Raw genomic sequence first — 21,895 nt, 5'->3', positions numbered from 1 at the left:
TTTTAAGCTGACTAACATCCAAGTAAAAGTATAGAACAATTTCATATCTCTTTTCATGTTTAAATGCTTGGCTTTACAAATATTATGAATATATAAAAGACAAAACAAAACCTAAAAAATAAAAAAAATACAATCCATGGAATTCAGTTTCTTATGAGCAGGCCATCCATAGCTGATTAAAATTAAAAATAAGTTACTATGCCTCAAATCTTCCTCTAGGACTCAGACCCCAAATCTTTCCCTAAAATATAGGTATTTTTAGTACAAATTATCTTTTTTCCCCTCTGTCATTGAGGTTCATTTATGTAGAGAACAAAATAAAGTTAGGGATTAAAGACACTCATGGGTTAACTTTTCCTTGGGTGCAAACAAGTTAAAACTAGGCAATTAAAGCAGAGAGGCCTAATATCAAATAATAGTTTTTTGCCAGTTGCTATACATTTTAAAAAGTACCTAGTTATGCATAAGTTATAGGTTTTTAGCATTATTTTGACCTTTTAATTTTCTCAGATAATTAACATTTGCACTAGGCTATGGAATCTCTTTCAGGCATCTTTACAGTAAAATGAGAAACTCTTTTTGATATCCCAATCTTTTGGGAAAATAGTAATGTCCCACATTTCCTGACTTTGTAGTTATTTTTCAAAGATCTTAAGATATAAGTTTATATGATTTATTCCATACATTTCTTCTTTATTCCTTCATTACATTATGTGTGTCAAGTATGGAATTAAGTTTCAGGGATTTCTACATACGTAACATAGCACATATCCACAAGGGGATTTCATTTGCCTAAAGGTAATAAGGTAATTGAAAAGATGATTGGGCACTTTTATTTTTGAAAATATGGTAGGATAGTGTTTTTCTGAAACACTGCATTCTCTACAAAAACTGAATAAGTTTTTGTAAAATGATACATTTTTGTATTACTTGTCTGAACTGTTGATAAAGACAAGGAAATATTGATGAGCAGATAGTAAGAAGGTATAAATTCAAAGAAGTAGGCAAGTTTCAAAATCAATATTTGTCCAGAGGGCATCTACCATACTTTGTTGCCCACAGTTACATGGGCAAATTAGAGATAAAGCCTGCAGTCTATGCAAGGGGAGATATAAGAACAAAAAAAAAATCCAAAACCAAGAGCCTCCAATGGTGACATCCCAGTAACTGAGAAAGAACATTCTCAGGAGATTGAAGCCATACAAACAACTGTGAATGAGAATCACCAAAATAATTAGACTCTAAGTACTATAGATTTTGAAAAGACATACACTTTTTTTCATACATGAAATTAATATCAGTTACATGTTTTGAGAAGTAAGGTTCAAGATTATCCAAAAAGACAAGAAATTTTTCAAAAATCACTAGATAGCTGTAAAAAAATGAAAAAATGAATTTGAAAATAAAGGTTTTACAAGAAAATGTACAGAGACAGAGATTAAAAATATGAAATATAGTTAAGCAAGACAGGAGATAAAGAAAGTAATTGAAGTTTCAGATGGAGAAAGAGTGATAGAGACGGGAAGAATGTAAACAAGGAAACATTCAAAGTGTTAATAATTTAAAATTTTTCTAAAGTCTGGTAGATATCAATTTTAGCTTCAGGAAGTCCAAATATAAAAACTCGTCCAGGTATACTGTCAAACATAACACTAAAGACAAAAAGATCTTAAAAGGGAAACAAGATAAAATAACTTCAAAAAAATAAAAATTAAACCAAAGCAGATCTCTCAATAGTAACACTAGAAGCCAGAATAATATTTTCAAAGCTCTGAAAGTAAATTCAGAAAGCAAAGAAGAAATGTCAGCATAGAATTTTATACTCAGTAAAACTATCTTTTGGTAATAAGGATGAAATGAAACATTACGGGATCCCTGGGTGGCGCGGCGGTTTGGCGCCTGCCTTTGGCCCGGGGCGTGATCCTGGAGACCCGGGATCGAATCCCACATCGGGTTCCGGGTGCATGGAGCCTGCTTCTCCCTCTGCCTGTGTCTCTGCCTCTCTCTCTCTCTCTCTGTGTGACTATCATGAATAAATAAATAAAATCTTTAAAAAAAAAAGAAATGAAACATTACAAAACTTTTTTTGTAATCCAAGGGAAAAATACTTGAATATAGAATACTAAATGTAAGACATAATCCAAATTATAAAAATAATCTCCTACATTTTATTCTTCTTTATAATTTACAACACTCTTTCACATTTCTGTTCTTGCTTGAACCACAGATATGTGGTGATGCTCTTACCCCAAATAAAAGGTTATATTTTTTCAAAGTATGAAAAACAAGTTTTATCAATTAACTTTAAAATGACAAAACCTTATGTAATCAATCCAGCTGACTTGGAAAATATTGAAAAACGTGTAGAGGGGAAGAAATCAAAATCATCCATGTCTCATTCCTCAAAGATAACCACTGTTAATATTTTGCTCCAAAATCTTTCTGTAATTTTCCACACAGGTGTCTTTTCATAGTGTACTTTTCACTTGAAAATAGATCACAAGGGAAGAGTAGGGTCCCCGAGTCACCTGTCCCCACTAAATTACGTAGATAACCTTCAAATCATCCTGAAAATCTACGAATTCGGCCTGAGATTTAAGGAGAAAACAGGTGGAATGCTACAGTGAGAAGAGTTCACGCTTCTATTATCAAGCCCCCCCCTTTTTCCTTTTTTTTCTTTCCTTTTTTTTCTTCTCTCTTTTTTCTTTTTTTCTTTCTTTTTTCTTTTTCTTTCCTTCTTTCTCTTCTCTCTTTTTCTCCTTTTCCCAATACAACATGTTTTTGGCGACTCTGCACTGAGAAAAATGATGAAAAGGAAAACCTCACCTCAAAAAAAAGAATCAGAAACAGTCCTCTCTCCCACAGAGTTACAAAATTTGGATTACAATTCAGTGTCAGAAAGCCAATTCAGAATCACTATTATAAGGCTACTGGTGGCTCTAGAAAAAAAGCATAAAGGACTCAAGACACTTCATGACAGCAGAATTTAGATCTAATCAGGCAGAAATGAAAAATCATTTGAATGAGATGCAATCCAAACTAGAGGTCCTAACGATGAGGGTTAACGAGGTCGAAGAACGAGTGAGTGACATAGAAGACAAGTTGATGGCAAAGAGGGAAACTGAGAAAAAAAAGACAAACAAAAGATCATGAGGATAGATTAAGGGAAATAAGTGACAGCCTGAGGAAGAAAAATCTACGTTTAATTGGGGTTCCTAAGGGCGCCGAAAGGGACAGATGTCCAGAATATGTATTTGAACAAATCATAGCTGAAAACTTTCCTAATCTGGGAAGGGAAACAGGCATTCAGATCCAGGAAATAGAGAGATCCTCCCCTAAAATCAATGAAAACCGCTCAACACCTCGACATTTAATAGTGAAGCTTGTAAATTCCAAAGATAAAGAGAAGATCCTTAGAGCAGCAAGAGACAAGAAATCCCTAACTTATATGGGGAGAAATATCTGATTAACAGCAGGCCTCTCCACAGAGACCTGGCAGGCCAGAAAGGGCTGCCAGGATATATTCAGGGTCCTAAATGAGAAAAACATGCAGCCTAGAATACTTTATCCAGCAAGGCTCTCATTCAGAATAGAAGGAGAGATAAAGAGCTTCCAAGACAGGCAGGAACTGAAAGAATATGTGACCTCCAAACCAGCTCTGCAAGAAATATCAAGGGGGACTCTGTAAAAGAAAGAGGAAGTCCAAGGAAACAATCCACAAAAACAGGGACTGAATAGGTATCATGATGACACTAAACTCTTATCTTTCCATAGTAACTCTGAATGTGAATGTGCTTTATGACCCCATCAAAAGGTGCAGGGTGTCAGACTGGATAAAAAACCAGGACTCATCTATTTGCTGTCTACAGAGACTCATTTTAGATATAAGGACACCTACAGCCTGAAAATAAAAGGTTGGAGAACGATTTACCATTCAAATGGTCCTCAAAAGAAAGCAGGGGTAGCCATCCTTATATCAGATAAACTAAAATTTATCCCGAAGACTGTAGTGAGAGATGAAGAGGGACACTATATCATACTTAAAGGATCTATCCAACAAGAGGACTTAACAATCCTCAATATATATGCCCCGAATGTGGGAGCTGCCAAATATATCAACCAATTAATAACCAAAGTTAAGACATACTTATATAATAATACACTTATACATGGTGACTTCAATCTAGCTCTTTCTATACTCGATAGGTCTTCTAAGCACAACATCTCCAAAGAAACGAGAGCTTTAAATGATACAATGGACCAGATGGATTTCACAGATATCTACAGAACTTTACGTCCAAACGCAACTGAATACACATTCTTCTCAAGTGCACATGGAACTTTCTCCAGTATAGATCACATATTGGGTCACAAATCAGGTCTGAACAGATACCAAAAGATTAGGATCGTCCCCTGCATATTCTCAGATCATAATTCCTTGAAATTAGAACTAAATCACAACAAGAAGTTTGGAAGGACTTCAAACACGTGGAGGTTAAGGACCATCCTGCTAAAAGATGAAAGGGTCAGCCAGGAAATTAGGAAGAATTAAAAAGATTCATGGAAACTAATGAGAATGAAGATACAACCATTCAAAATCTTTGGGATGTAGCAAAAGCAGTCTACAAGCATCCATCCAAAAACTGAAAAGAACTCAAATACAAAAGCTAACCTTACACCTAAAGGAGCTAGAGAAAGAACAGCAAATAGATCTTACACCCAGCAGAAGAAGAGAGTTAATAAAGATTTGAGCAGAACTCAACAAAATCGAGACCAGAAGAATTGTGGAACATCAACAAAACCAGGAGTTGGTTCTTTGAAAGAATTAATAAGATAGATAAACCATTAGCCAGCCTTATGAAAAAGAAAGGAGAGAAAACTCAAATTAAAACTGGAACTGGAACTGGAAGAAATAGAAAACCTGAACAGGCCAATAACCAGGGAGGAAATTGAAGCAGTCATCACAAACCTCCCAAGACACAAAAGTCCAGGGCCGTATGGCTTCCCTGGGGAATTCTATCAAATGTTTAAATAAGAAACCATACCTATTCTACTAAAGCGGTTCGGAAAGATAGAAAGAGATGGAGTACTTCCAAAGTCGTTCTATGAGGCCAGCATCACCTTAATTCTAAAACCAACAAAGACCCCACCAAAAAGGAGAATTATAGATCAATATCCCTGATGAACATGGATGCAAATATTCTCAACAAGATACTGGCCAATAGGATCCAACAGTACATTAAGAAGATTATTCACCATGACCAAGTAGGATTTATTCCCAGGACGCAAGGCTGGTTCAACACTCATAAAACAATCAATGTGATTCATCATATCAGCAAGAGAAAAAACCAAGAACCATATGATCCTCTCAAAAGATGCAGAGAAAGCACTTGACAAAATACAGCATACATCCCTGATCAAAACTCTTCAGAGTGTGGGGATAGAGGAAATATTCCTCAACATCTTAAAAGCCATCTAAGAAAAGCCCACAGCAAATATCATTCTCAATGGGGAAGCACTGGGAGCCTTTCCCCTAAGATCAGGAACAAGACAGGGATGTCCACTCTCGCAACTGCTATTCAACATATTACTAGAAGTCCTAGACTCAGCAATCAGAAAACAAAAAGACATAAAAGGCATTCAAATTGGCAAAGAAGAAGTCAAACTCTCCCTCTTCACCAATGACATGATACTCTACATAAAAAACCCAAAAGCCTCCACCCCAAGATTTCTAGAACTCATACAGCAATTTGGCAGTGTGGCAGGATACAAAATCAATGCCCAGAAGTCAGTGGCATTTCTATACACTAACAATAGACTGAAGAAAGAGAAATTAAGGAGTCAATCCCATTTACAATTGCACCCAAAAGCATAAGATACCTAGGAATAAACCCAACCAAAGAGGTAAAGGATCTATACCCTAAAAACTATAGAACACTTCTGAAAGAAATTGAGGAAGACACAAAGAGATGGAAAAATATTCCATGCTCATGGATTGGCAGAATTAATATTGTGAAAACGCCAATGTTACCCTGGGTAATGTACACATTTAATGCAATCCCTATCAAAATACCATTGACTTTCTTCAAAGAGTTGGAAGAAATTATTTTAAAATTTGTGTGGAATCAGAAAAGACCCTGAATAGCCAGGGAATTTTGAAAAAGAAAACCATAGCTGGGGGCATCACAATGCCAGATTTCAAGTTGTACTACAAAGCTGTGGCCTTCAAGACAGTGTGGTACTGGCACAAAAAGAAACACATAGATCCATGGAACAGAATAAAGAATCCAGAAGTGGACTCTCAAATTTATGGTCAACTAATATTCGACAAAGCAGGAAAGACTATCCACTGGAAAAAAGACAGTCTCTTCATAAATGGTGCTGGGGAAATTGGACATCCACATGCAGAAGAATGAAACTTGACCACTCTCTTGCACCATATACAAAGATAAACTCAAAATGAATGAAAGATCTAAATGTGAGACAAGATTCCATCAAAATCCTAAAGGAGAACACAGGCAACACCCTTTTTGAACTCGGCCACAGTAACTTCTTGCAAGATACATCCTCGAAGGCAAAAGAAACAAAAGCAAAAATGAACTATTGGGACTTCATCAAGATAAGAAGCTTTTGCACAGCAAAGGATACAGTCAACAAAACTAAAAGACAACCTACAGAATGGGAGAAGATACTTGCAAATGACATATCAGATAAAGGGCTAGTTTCCAAGATCTATAAAGAACTTATTAAACTCAACAGCAAAGAAACAAACAATCCAATCATAAAATGGCCAAAAGACATGAACAGAAATCTCACAGAGGAAGACATAGACATGTCCAACAAGCCCATGAGAAAATGCTCCTCATCACTTGACATCAGGGAGATACAAATCAAAACTACAATGAGATACCACCTCACACCAGTGAGAAAAGTAACAAGGCAGGAAACCACAAATGTTGGAGAGGATGCGGAGAAAAGGGAACACTCTTGCACTGTTGGTGGGAATGTGAACTGGTATAGCCACTCTGGAAAACTGTGTGGAGGTTCCTCAAAGAGTTAAAAATAGACCTGCCCTATGACCCAGCAATTGCACTGCTGGGGATTTACCCCAAAGTTACAGATACAATGAAACACTGGGACACCTGCACCCCGATGTTTCTAGCAGCAATGTCCACAATAGCCAAACTGTGGAAGGAGCCTCGGTGTCCATCGAAATATGAATGGATAAAGAAGATGTGGTCTATGTATACAATGAAATATTACTCAGTCATTAGAAATGATAAATACTTACCATTTGCCTCGACATGGATGGAACTGAAGGGTATTATGTTGAGGGAAATAAGTCAATTGGAGAAGGACAAACATTATATGGTCTAATTCATTTGGGGAATATAAATAATAGTGAAAGGGAATAGAGGTGAAGGTAGAAGAAATGGGTAGGAAATATCAGAAAGGGAGACAGAACATGGAAGATGCCTAACTCTGGGAAACGAACTAGGGGTGGTGGAAAGGGAGGAGGGCGGGGGGTGGGGGTGACTGGGTGGCGGGTACTGAGGGGGGCACTTAACGGGATGAGCACTGGGTGTTATTCTGTATGTTGGCAAATTGAACACCAATAAAAAATAAATTTATTATTTAAGAAAAAAAAATAGATCACAAGCATAATACTATGCCAATCATTTTTTTCCTATTACATTATTATTTTCTAATGATAGCCTTTATCACATGAATCTTGCTTAATATTTAGAACACTGCTTAGCTACTGTCATCGTCTGGATTCTTATGTAGAAAATACTTGCTTCCCCCCGTTCTACTGCAGTTGATTTTCTAACACTGTTGGTCAAGCTTGGCCATGGAACTTATTTTGGCCAATAGAAGTTCATGAATTTTATGCAGAGATGTTAATTACGGGTGTCCAAATTGGTTTGGCTCCAATGCTTTGATGACTCACTTTAGATAGCTGCTGGTCCTGTCAGCTTGGGACCCCCTAAAATAAGCACATCTGGAGTGAATCTGAACTCAAACTGGATCTCTGAGTCAAGTACCATTACCACAGAGCAGTCCAGTCAAGCCTGGACTAAATCGGCCAATCACAGTTAATCTGCAGACACATAAGCTTTATAATAAATGCTTGCTATTGCAGATATGGAGCTTGAAGATTTTTTTAAATTTATTTTTTATTGGTGTTCAATATGCCATCATATAGAATAACACCCAGTGCTCATCCCGTCAAGTGCCCACCTCAGTGCCCATCACCCAGTCACCCCCACCCCCCACCCACCTCCCCTTCCACCACCCCTAGTTCGTTTCCCACAGTTAGGAGTCTCTCATGTTCTGACTCCCTTTCTGAAAAATAGTGAAAGGGAATAAAGGGGAAAGGAGAAAAAACGAGTGGGAAATATAAGATTTTTTTTTTTTTACATGTAGTACTGTATCAACATCTGATGAATACAACGGGAATTGAACATTGAGGTGGTTTTCCAGTTTTGCTTTTATAAATAGTGCTCAATGAACATGTCATACAGCTTTTTTAAAAAGTATAATTATTCCCTTTTCACAGAGGAAGAACTTAGGGTTTGGTGTAAGTGAGTACCAATGGTACACAGCATTAAGTGGCAAAAATATAATATGAATCTGAGTCTATCTGATTCCAAAGCCCAAGTTCTTTGTAAGATACTACATTGCCAGTCACTGAAATTTGTTTACAGTTTGGGATGAATACATATTAAGATAATTCTGGTGTTTCATTTATTTTTTCTTTTTTAAGGATTTTATTTAAATTCAATTAATTAACATATAATGTATTATTAGTTTGAGAGGTAGAGATCAGTGATTCACCAGTCTTATATAATACCCACTGCTCCTTACATCATGTGCCCTCCTTAATGCCCATCACTCAGTTACCCTTTCACCCTGTCCCCATCCCTCCAATGACCCTCAGTTTGTTTCCTATCATTAAGAGTCTCTTATGATTTGTCTCTATCTCTGATTTTGTTGTTTTATTTTTTTCGTCTCTTCCCCTTTGATCCTCTGTTTTGTTTCTTAAATTCCACATATGAAGGCAGCCTGGGTTACTCAGCAGTTTAGTGCTGCCTTCAGCCCAGGGCAGGATCCTGGAGATCCAGGATCGGGTCCCACGTCAGGCTCCCTGCATGGAGCCTGCTTCTCCCTCTGCCTGTGTCTCTGCCTCTCTCTCTGCATCTCTCTGTGTCTGTCATGGATAAATAAATAAAATCTTTTTAAAAAATTCCACATATGAGTGAGATCATATTTTAATTCTTTTTCTGATTGACTTATTTCATTCAGCATAATATCTTCTAGTTCCATCCCTGTCATTGCAAATGGAAAGATTTCATTTTTTGATGGCTGAGTAGTATTCCATTGTGTATGTGTATATACATATATACACACCATATCTTCTTTATCTACTCATCTGTTGATGGACATCTGTGCTCTTTCCATAGTTTGACTATTGTGGACATTGTTGCTATAAATATTGAGGTGCAGGTGTCCCTTCAGATCACTACATTTGTATCTTTGGGGTAAATACCCAGTAATGCAATTGCTGGTTCATAGGATAGCTCTATTTTAAATTTTTGAGGAAACTCCATACTGTTTTCCTGAGTGGCTGCACCAGCTTACATTCCCAAGTCTGGTGTTTTATAATAGCATAGAATGGCTTTGACTGGCAATGTAGGTATTAAGTGATTTTTGTTTCGCTTTCATTTAAAATTAGTGTACTGAATTCTTGTTACATGAAACACTAAATTCTCTATATCTGTCATTTAAAACAACTTTAATTTGATCCAGTATTTTTTTTTCTGAAAGTAGACATTAAATCAGACAATAATTTGTAATGGAAATTGTGGGTTCAATATGAGAATTAGTGCCTTGCTAAAACTTTTGTTTCTTCATTCCCCTCTTTAAAATAGGTTTTGTTTTCTTACTATTCTTGAAGGTTTATTCATATTTTCTTAAACATACACAGTGAGATAATACTTGAAATAATGTGATGGTATTTTTTATTAGAAGTCAGTAATGTTCACATTATTCATAAGGCACAGGATCAAAAGGAAATAATATACATCTTGTGAACAAGTAGACATATAAATTAGTAACTACCAAAAGAACCTCATGCTTCACTTGTGTTTGCTAGGTTAAACATGTTTGATGTTTAAGTGGTCCATTTAGGATTAGGAGTATGTCTATAAATCAAGAGAATACCATTCATTTTTTTATGTTCAGCAAATATCTAATTTGACATCATGAGATCAAAAAGTAAAGTGATTTTTTTAGAATAATTAGAGTAATTCCAATAGGCCAAAAGCATTTTCCTTGTAAGCTCTCTATACAGGAGATACAGATCTTTTTAATTTAAAGAGTTAATTAACTTTTTAATCATAGCTAAAGGGAAAGATTATGGCACTAGGGATCAATTTGCAAATTCAATAATTTCTGTATATGGCCCTTTTGTTGTGTCACTACAAATATGCACATAATATTTTGATTGGCTGGGTTTAGTCACAAAAAGAGAAGTCAAATTAACCTAAGTGAAAAACACAGATCAGCTTTGTCTTTCACAAGCAAAGCTGCCTAAAATAAAAGCTAACAGATCATTTCCAAAATGTAACATTTATTGAAGTGCACACCCAATATCTTTGAGCACATACCCGAAAGACGATGACACAAGAAGGAATGGAATGTAAAATGAGAGACATGACAACATGATCCTAAAAGCTAACAGAGGATGAATTCATTTTTAGTTAAATATTTCAGAGAAAATTAGTCATATATTTTCAGTTGTCTTAAAGGATCATTACAGAGAATAGTGATACTGGGCTATGGTAGTAGTGGAAATGGAGAATAAGGGTGTGATGGAAGGAAATAAGCCTTGTTTAGATGCCATATAGAATCTTGAGAGTGATGAGAGCTAATATAGGAAAAGTAGGTTGAATGTCCATTATGGGTGATTTTTTATATATCTATATATGAGTACAGATATGTATGTGTATCTATCTATATCTATACCTACATCTACTGAGCTGAAATATCTTTCCATATAATGCTCAAAATATAATCATGAAGGCTTATGAACACAGATGTAAGAATATCCAGAGTTTCTTTTTTTCCAGAGCAAAATTGCATTCATGACTTATGCATGTCAATGCTATGACAGAGAATTAATTGGCACCAATGAAATGAGGCATTGTGTCTTGGCATTCAGACTCCTCATATAAACATCTTCCATTAAAAAGTTCAGTTCAAGAGACGCTCCTCCATAATAGCTTTATTTACTCTAATGTATTAAAAACATGTGGGGCCAGAATAGGGCTTGCAAATGTATCTAACTCCTCCCCCAAGAAAACTCATGCTGAAGGGTATAGGCCTGTGTGATGATTAACTATTTCTCAGGCCTTAGGAACTGCTTAAAAACCATTGTTTACTCTCTGGGCATCCAGGACCATGGATGTCTGTGGCATTTCCCTTCACCCCAGGGATTCTCAGATCTTGGTCTAAGAATTGTTCATAAAATGATGTCATAATGAATGCACTGATGAAGCACTGTCAGCTGCTGCTTGCAAAGATAGGACAAAATCACAGCACTGTCTAATGCTTTCCTGCATTCTCAGAGTCAGTTGTGGATAGTCTCTATCAGCCAGATGCGAACTTAATCCACTGTAGTCAGCTAACTTTGGGATGACTCTACACCTACGTTGCTGACCATAATTATTTCCTGCTGTAGGAACACTACTCTCACTGCATGTGAACCTTGTTTGGATTTCCTGTATTGGCTGCCATGTCAGGTTATAAAACAGTTTTTTTTAAAAGTATGAAATCTGTAAGAGCTCTATAAAAGTAAGATGTTAATTAGCATTCCCCAAATCCTTGTTCTACTGATGTTTATCTAGAGAAAGATTTCTTTTTCAGTATTTATAAAATAGTATTTAAGGTCTCCATTATAGGTGAAAGAAGCTGATTCCCATGGACAATCTAATTTAGCTATAAACCACATGACTAACCACATCCATCCCACTTCATTTAGCACAAACATGGAAGGTAAGAAAAGGTCTACTCCAAGCAACTATAAGCAGATGGTGCTTGCTTCCAAAGTTTCTTCCATCCTTTCTGAATATTGCTCCCATTCCTCCTCCCTCAACAATCAAGTGGCATGGGAGATATATAACAAACAGAGATTTTTTCTTTGGCTCAAAAAAAATTCTTTATCTTGTCAAGAAATTTACACTTACTATGGGAAAATGCTTTTTGACACTTAAGAGTTCTACCTAAAGATTCATTAAAGTTTCACTTCACTGAAGTAACTTGGTGTGTCCCATTACAAATCTAGGTCAAAGTAAACCATGATTCTGGCTACATGTCTGATGGCCAGTGGCTAAATAAGCCATTTTGACCTGAAATAAATTCTTCTGTGCTGCTTCTCACTCCAAAACAGTGGTTTACAAACTTCTCTTCTCAGTGACACACCAAGCAACAACATTTATGTGTTCAATTTACTCTCATGGGCACATCATCCACAAACTTTATTTCGTCAAGTGCTTTGGTGATTCAGAATCTCCACAGTTTTTAATGACCCTCTAGTCAGGGGCTGAGGGATGTACAATTTCTGAGTTAGCTACAGCTCTATTCTCTCCTGCAAAGTATACCAGAATGCAGGCAAGTGAGACACCACCACACAAATAAGCTTTAAAGCATTCTAATTTATATTATAAAAACTAACTCATTTACAAACTCAGTATTCTAAGACTTCTCCAAATCAAATGATTTTATGACACTTAATCCATACAATTCAGTGCCAGGACGGGAAGTTGAAATGTGCTGCTCTAAAAGAGGATGTCAACCAGTTCTGGGGCAGCATGTGAACCCTAGTAGTGGCAGTATTAGGCTTGCAGTTAGAATCCTAGTTACTAAGAACTTCAGGCACTGTGATGAAAGTGCTGGTTTCATTGGCACACTTTGTTCAATCTCTACTGAAATATCTGTGTACAGGATGGAGAAATAACACAGGAGAACTATTAGAATTCCATTTAGGTCTAATAATAGTGTAATATAGATACAAGTTTGTTAGAAACAACAAAGATGGAAGGAAATTAGAATAGTGATTCAGCTTGAGGTAAAGAGTACCATATCTGGCTCCTGAGCCATTTTCTCTTAATTCTGGTGCATCACAAATGCCAGTAAGAAGCTGAGAAGATCAGTTAGTTGTACAAATAAATGGGTCATTGACCAGGAAGAAATGGTTGATGGTCCCTGGAGATATATGGGCTTTGGGACTCCAGAAATTCTTTTGACTTGAACGTAATTTGTACTCTCTCCCCCTATTCCCTCATTTCCCTTGATCACTTCAGATCTAAAGACTAATTACATTATGATTTTTGGGTGAATTAGTGCCACTGTGGAATTTAATGATGGGGACTGGGCTTTGCAAGCTACTTCTTTCTCTGCAGCAACTCCTGTAAAAAAGCTGATCAAGGGGTACCTGGGTGGCTCAGTGGTTGAGCATCTCCCTTTGGCTCAGGTCGTGATCCCAGGATCCTGGGATCAAGTCCCATAGTGAGCCTGCTTCTCCCTCTGCCTGTGTCTCTCCCTCTCTCTGTGTGCCTCTCATGAATAAATAAATACAATCTTTTTAAAAAGCTGATAGAAGAATATAAATGGATGGGACCCCAGTTCCAGTCATCTAATCCTGTGAAGTACAGAAACACTTTTTCACACCCTTACTTCATAACAACACATAGATTCTCAGAGACATATTTCCTCTGAGCAGCTACAACAAAACTTCTCTCTACAACTGCACAATCACACATATTTCTGCAACAGTGGCCTGTCCCAACATATGAAACAAATGCCAGCAAAGTTTATGTTAGTTTAAATATTGTAATTTCAATACAGTGTCTGACAAACTGAATTTATTGAAGAGACTTGTCTAGGATAAAAATGGAATTGGTTGTCATAGCCACACATATTTTTTGTGTGTTTTCTGAGTCTGTTTGTGGAATCTAACTACAAATAACTCTTTGTCCCATTTGAATGAGAACACACTGGAATGGCCGCCTGAAAATGTAATAATCTTGTCTTAATATCAATTTTCTCAAGACTCAGTTAAAACAAACAAGAAAAGCCTTTTCCTGTATCTCAACCAAGTCTGATAAGCATCTAGGGCTATTTCTTTATAAAATTTTCACAAAACACACTCCCACACTCCAAAATGCTCTCATGAAACCAAATAATTGCTACCATTTTCCTCTTTCTATTGTTATATTAATACACACACAGACACATATGCAGTCTTGCACACACATACACACACACATACATCTGCACATTGTCTGGAGGTATTTGCTATACAAACACCTCAACATCCTCACTTTTCTTTATCTTGGGCTTGGGTATGCAACATTTTTCAGACTTTTCAATAATATGCTAATAGCAAATTAGGCTTTTATGTGATCTATGGATTACGTTCTTCCAGGAACTGCCAATTTTACTCTAATATGATTCCAGTATGCTGAGAGAGTTATTCAAGCTAGAATGTGCTGAAGAGATGAATGTGGCTTCCATGCAGGGCATATTTCAACTTTTCCCAAATAACATTCTTGTAGAGATTAGAGGATAGTCTGGCAGCCAGACCCAGCCAATTAAAACAGTAATTGAAATGGTTGAAAATGTTTTCCTTGGCAAAATCTGGTTATTTTGCTTCATTTTGGGTTTCCTTGAATAACAACAACAACAAAATAGGGTCAATCATAAGACTGCTAATTTATTTTCTTGGTTATCTTTTCTCATCAAACAAAGAAGGGCTGCTGTGTAGCCAAAATGAAGACTTGAACACTGCAGTATGGATTATATGAGAGTACACAGAGCAATTCTTAAGCTAACAACAGTAAATCTCTTCTCGGCAGAGAATATGTGGGAATTTCTGTTGTGGGTGAAAGGGGTAAAATGAGGAGGGGGGTTCAGTAGGAAATAAAAATACAGAAGAGGCATCCTTGGAAAATGTAGGTTTACTTTCTCCCAGATCAATAGATACTTAAACATTGAGATTTCTAATTCAAAGATAACTGAATTAAAGAATTAAAAAATCAATTTATGTGCCTTACTTCTCTTCTGCTGGAATCAGTTGTGTGCCACTAAATGTTTAATCGTCATCTGGGATCCGAGAGCATCTGATTTTTTAGCATTAGCCAATGTCCATGATGTAAACACTTTTTTTGTGTGTGGCTAATTTCAATATACCAACCCGACATTCCTGAATATAAGAGCTGGAACGCAATATGCACAGTCAACTTTTGCAAGCCACCGTAAGCCGCTCCAGCACATCACTGAGTGAAGTCATAGTTTTACAAAGAAGACAGATATGAAAATGCAATCTAGACTGACATTGGATAAAAATACCGATAAAGGAAATTAGTAGGCAAAAATTATCATCTTACAAATCAATCAAAGTTTTGCTGGTTGAAATTGTAAAACATATTTGGATATGAGAAAATCCAAATCATAGCATTGATTTTAAAAGAAAAACACTTTCTTATGTCAATCCACCCTTCTTCCCTTTCAAACCCTACTTGTAAGCTCAAATCCTCTAAAGAAGTCTGAAAATAGGTGGTGTATCCATTTTAGCATCCTCTTTGAATTAAAACCATTTCAAAATGCCATGTACTAGCTGGGCAAACCCCACACACAGTAGAATCATGTGGGGAGCTTCCATGAAGTACTCATTCCTTGATCCTACCCAGGATCAACTAAATTAGAAGGCTTTTTTGAGGGTGTCATGAGGTCATTATCTCGGGGTCCTGGTATTGAACCTTGTATCCAGGCTCCAGGTTCAGCCAGCAGTCTGCTTTTCCCTCTGCCCCTCCCCCTGCTCATGGTCTCTCTCTCTCTCTAATGAATTCACAAAATCTTAAAAAAAAAAAAAAAAAAAGAAGAAGAAGAAGGCTTTGAGTAAGGCAAGGCAGTGATAGTTTTAAAAATTTCCCCAAGTGTTTATTTTGCAAGCAGGATTGAAAACAACTACTCTATATATTTATTTGTCTACATTCTCACAGATAATGTTCTGATAGGTGGCTCTATTCCACCCTACTAAATTATGAACTCTGGTTGGATCAATATATATAACTTACTTTTTTATCTTTATTCCTTCTTCCATCTCCATAGCATCAGAAAAAAAAACACCTTAAGTTTTGGATGGACTAGAAATATGACACTATTCTGTGGGCTCATATTTATTCTTACTTTCTCATTTTTAGGTTTCAAACCAACCTCAGAAATTTTTGAGATGGATTACATTCATCAGAAGCGTACTAATTAATAACGATTTTCAATTACCTCAGGACACACATGCAGAATAAATCACCTTTTTACCTGGAAATGGAAACTAATTATACATTTGATTTATTGAATGATTAATCCATAGAATTTATTGACACATGTGCTGTTATGAATGTCAGTATACAAAGCAAAAAAAGCAGTAAATGTTCCTGTCTTTTTAAAAATGTAAAAAATACATTAAAAATATGGGTGAGGTTTTAGCTTTCTCCCAGAAAGATAAACTAGATGATGTTATATAATAATTTCATACGATTAATTTACTTGCATGATTACTTTGAGAGGAAAAAAAATCCACTATGCAAAAAGGAACCTGGCCTATTTTCCAAATGCACAGTCCTCATCCTTACTGGTGGCCTTGATCAAATTTGAGAATCTTGAAAAGACACACTATCTATGAATCTTGGAAAGATGCATTTCATGTGCAGAAATCCATGCCACCCCCAGGCACTGCAATAGTGCCAAGAACAGCAAGAAGCACAACAAAGAGCAGCTGTGGCTCTTTGCATGTGTGATACCATTTAGGCTAATGCCCAGGATATTGTATCATTTGTCCATAGGCTGCAGCTGTACCCGCTGGCAGATCATGGAAGGTGGCAAAAACACGTAAGGCAGAAACTGGCACCAATCCTTGCTTCTCCCCCACACCACTCACTTCCTTGCAGCACTACTCTGGGCCCTGTTCACTGACAGCTGTGGCCAGCATCTGGGCAAAACATGTAATAGAATCCAGCCGGAGAGTAAGTGTTATCACTTGACCCTGTCCCTGGTTAGTCTTCTGTGCAGGTGTATCTGAAGGAAAGCGTGTTAACTCACCTGCTATGCTACAAGCTATTCCCAAACACAGAGGTTTCAAACAGCAATCATTTATCATTATTTATACCTATGTGAGCAGAATGGGGTTCAGATGATCAAGGCTAGGCTCAGCCAATGGCTTTGTTACTCACTGTGTTTTTGTGGATTGACCAAGGGAGCTCTGGCCTCTGTGTCCTCATTCCGGGGCCCAGTCTGCGGAGGCAGGAGCAACCTAGAACAAAGCTCTTACACAGCAATGGGGAGGTGCAAAGGTGCCAAGTGGAAATACAGGGCTTTTAATGCCTAGAATTAGAGCTGGCAAATGGCCACTTTTGTTCATGGACTATTGGCCGAAACCAGTCATATGACTGAGTTCAAATTCAAGCAATGAAGAACCACACTCTGCCCATGAAGAGACCATAGCAAAGGCATAGATACAGAATGGAATAAAGATTTAAGCCCAAAGGATCAATCCATTATGTAAAGCTGTCAGTTTTTCTGGATAAAATAATGATAATGATAATAATGATGGTGATGCTGATGATAGCAACTATCTTACTATGCACTGACAGTGGCCCAGGCATTGTTCCACACTGTCTGTGTCTGTCTCTCTCTATATGTATATAAAATCTCATTAAATCCTCAAGATAATCCTATGAAATGAGTATTGCTATATCCTCACTTTACAGACAAGGTAGCATTGGTAGGGAAATAATTTATAAGAAAATAATAGGAAATTATTAATTTAAAATAACAACGGTTACTCATTTTCTTAAACTATTGTACCGGCATATTATATAGATTACTTATGGTATTGCTGGGACTTCCCACCTTGACATTATCTGTCTTGGGAGCAGATACAAGCAGTCTGGACCATTGTGGCATGATTATATAGGAAAAGGGACAGCAATACATGTTTGTCACTGGGGTTTACCTATAAAACGTGCACATAACTAGAGCAATGACCTCCCAAATAAACTAGCAAACATCCTTGATGCAAAAGCTAAAAAAAACAATGATGGTAAACGTGTCCAAAACAGAATGATTATGTTCAAAATAGCCTCATAAGTTCAAAAATCTATAAACAAAAATAATATGTTAATAACAGTAATTTCGACTGTAAAGTACTGTTAACAACTACAAGGATCCTGGCGAGGCAGAAGATTTGTGAAGTAACAGAAGAAAAAGTACACTTAACTTTGCAAAAAACAGAGGAGGTTATTCTTGAATTTATGTTCAAAATATACATTAAGGACTGTTTTTGGAAAACAATGACCATTAATAGAATTAAAAACTATACGTGTCAGTCTCAAATCACTTAATGGTATTCAGTTAAGCATAACAAATTTGGAAAACAAAACTCATTCATCTTCTCTCTCATTTCTTTTTTTTTAAATTTATTTATTCATGAGACACACACAGAGAGAGAGAGAGAGAGAGAGAGAGAGAGAGAGGCAAAGACACAGGCAGAGGGAGAAGCAGGCTCCATGCAGAGAGCCTGACGTGGGACTCAATTCCAGGTCTCCAGGATCAGGCCCTGGGTTGAAGGCAGCACTAAACCTCTGAGCCACCCAGGCTGCCCTCTCTCATTTCTTTAGCAATTTTTTCATGACAACCTATGATTGCCAGGCAGTATTTAGATACTGTAGAAACAGCAGCAAACTAAGCAGATACATCCTAGCCCTCAGGGATCTTAATTTCAGTGTTGAGATACATACAATAAAGATGTTGAATAAATACATTATACAGTACATTAAAAGAATATAGTTACTACAAAAAATAAAATGGATAAGGAAGTTTGCAACTTTATTGTTTAACTTAATTTTTTAAAGTTTTTATTTATCTTCCAGTTATTTAACATACAGTGTAATATTAGTTTCATGTGTACAATGTAGTGATTCAACATTTCCACATAATACCCAGTGCTCCTCATAAGTGCACTCCTTAATCTCCATCACCTATTTTAAGTCTGCGATTTTAAACAGGGTAGTCAAGATAGGCCCTATTGAGAAAGTGATATCTGAGTTAAGACTTAAAGTAGCAAGGAACAAGAGAGTATGGGTGGCTCAGGTGGTTAAGCAACTGCCTTTGGCTTAGACCCTGATCCCAGAATCAGGGGATGGGACCGAGTCCTTCATCCTGCATCAGGCTCCTTGCTCAGTGGGAAGTCTGCTTCTCCCGCTGCCTGTCCCCTCTGCTCATGCTCCCTCTCTCTCTCTTTCTCAAATAAATAAATAAATAAATAAATAAATAAATAAATAAATAAAATCTTAAAAAAAAAAAGTAGCAAGGAACAAGCCATGTAGATAATGGAGATGAGAACTTTGCAGATACTGGAAACTCTTTTTGCAAAGAACCTGAGGCAGTAATATGCCTGATCTGTTCAAGGAAGAACAAGGTCAGTATATTAAGGTACAGAGTTTCTTTGAAAGAAAGGAAGGAAAAAAGAAAGAAGAGAGGGAGAGAGAGAGAGAGAGAGAGAGAGATGAAGGAAGGAAGGAAGGAAGGAAGGAAGGAAGGAAGGAAGGAAGGAAGGAAGGAAGGGGCAATAACTGATTTAAGAGGTAAATTGAGGAGATAGTAGCTAAATAGTAACAGAAGATCCAGGTATTTCTAGTTATTTGGATGTTTTATATTTTATTAATTAAGTTAGCTAATTAGCTAGACAGGTAGCTAATTTTAAGGAGATAATATATGCAAATAGTAAATTTTCAGTAGTACAAAGGAGTGCATTGAGAAGCAAACTCCTACCCTGCCCTTACCCAGAGTTCCCAGCTCCCACCCCAGAGCAAACAATGTTAGCAGGTCCTCTACGTATCTTTCCAGACATATAATGACGTTTTCTACTATCAGCCTCCAAGTGAGGTAATTTGGAAAAGCAGAATGTATCTTTGAGAGAGATCTAGACAAAGTTTGCTTTCATAGATGTACCTTCATCATTGTGCTATAATTATAGGCCCCCAGCAAGGACAGCAGCCCAAATCACACTCATCCCAGATAAGTGGGGTGGGGCCTATCTTGTGAAGTCACCAAGTCATTTCATGAAGAAGCTACCTGTGTGTGGCCATAATTTATTTTGAGAATTATTTCTGTTCCCATATCCAGAGGAAGATTCCATGACTGTCATTTCTTGTGTTATTTTCTCCCAAGGATAAGGAGTGATTTCACTTAGCACTTGAAAACAGGTGTAATGAAGTGAAAAAGCAAACTGTAAGGAAAAAAAGAGTAAAATACTAATAAAGTCTGTGTTTTACCGATGGGTAGAGACAGGTGACAATAGGTTCTTTGATAAGAGTTAGAAGGTGCAAGGCAATCCAAGATTTTCCTCTAAGTGCAGCCAAATTATGTGTCAGGCAAGTGTGATGACCACTACACTATGGAAATCAGCCAAATTATATGTAATGTGTATTTCAGGCTTTCAGACATTTCCCTTGCAGGTAAACAAACAGGAATCCATAAAACTTCCTGTATGTCTCTGATATTATAGTTAGTCTGCTATTTTATCATGACCCTCACAGTCTGATTCTGCTCGGTGAGATGTCCTGTGTAATTTTCTAAAAGTTTTAGGAAAAGTGTCATATAATCATAGTTTCTGTTGCTCTAAACTTACTAGGATAAAGAAAAAGATGCTTTATTCTTCAGAAAGATCCTTATGATCCTCGCATTCACCAACAATGGCAACAAAGCAAACTCTTTACAAGTGCCTAAATTTTCTCAATCCAGGTAATCCCAGAAGATGCTAAATAATCATCATCATTATCACCACCACCACCACCACTACCATCACCATCATCATCATCATCATCAAAAGGTGAGGGTAAGAATGCTACCAATTGAATTTAACTTGGGTATTTTTTGTAACTTCTATGATAACATGTCTCAAACTTCTAAAAGCCACTAGAATGTAAGCTCCATGAGATAATGCCTATTTCCATAATGTTTAGGCCTATGCCTAGCCCTCATGTTATGGTTAATTTTATGCATCAATTTGGCTACGCCATGGTACCTAGATATTTGGTCAAATGTTCTTGTAGATATCTCTGTGAAACTATTTTAAAAATGAGGTGTACATTTAAAACAGAAGACTTTGGGAAAGCAAATTACCTCCATGATGTGTGTGGGTCTCATCCAATCAATTGAAGGCCTTAATAGAAAAAAGACTGACCTGCCCAAGCCAAGAAGTAATCCTGCCAGCAAAACTGCTTTCAGACACAAACTGTAACTCTTCCCTACACCTCCAGTCAGTAGGCCTACCCTGCAGATCTTGGACTTGGCAAGCTTCTACATCACCAGAGCCAATTCCTTAAAATAAATGTCTCTATAAATGTAACTAAAAATTATATATGCACATCTAGGTAGTCCCTTTTCTCTAAAGAACTCTAATACAATTTAGTAGGTACAAATAGCATTTGCTGAATGAATGAATGAAATACTAATTCATGACCAATGTGTGTATGTTTCTTCGGTGGATATGTTTGCATGTGTTCAAATTTTTTTTATTTCAAAATAATCATTAAAACTCTTATTGTACAAACTCCATAATTTAGAAACAAAATTTAACTGTTACAACTCTTGCTACTATTTTCCTGATAACCTAAATAGATGGTATCCAGCTTTCTCTATTGGTAAAGGAGAGGAGTGGTAGCTTTATTTTGAATTACATCACTCTGTTTGTTTTTAAAGATTTTATTTATTTATTCATGTGAGACACACACACACACACACACACAGAGAGAGAGAGAGAGAGAGAGAGAGA

The 21,895-nt window shown here is 36.8% G+C and overlaps 1 long non-coding RNA gene across 1 annotated transcript in view; it reads right to left on the bottom strand.

Annotated features, from left to right (window-relative positions):
• LOC140632083 (uncharacterized) overlaps nucleotides 1-17,439 on the bottom strand; it is a 32,428-nt gene extending 14,989 nt beyond the window's left edge. The window contains exon 1 of the long non-coding RNA XR_012029614.1: nucleotides 17,292-17,439. This is a non-coding gene — a long non-coding RNA (uncharacterized lncRNA). The remainder of the gene's footprint in view (nucleotides 1-17,291) is intronic.
• Between the last annotated feature and the right edge of the window lie 4,456 nt (nucleotides 17,440-21,895).

Source organism: Canis lupus, chromosome 1 (assembly GCF_048164855.1).
Source record: "Canis lupus baileyi chromosome 1, mCanLup2.hap1, whole genome shotgun sequence".
NCBI classification, from domain to species: domain Eukaryota; kingdom Metazoa; phylum Chordata; class Mammalia; order Carnivora; family Canidae; genus Canis; species Canis lupus.
Note: the sequence above shows the minus strand (reverse complement) of the source record. Positions and strands in the feature narration are given on the sequence as shown.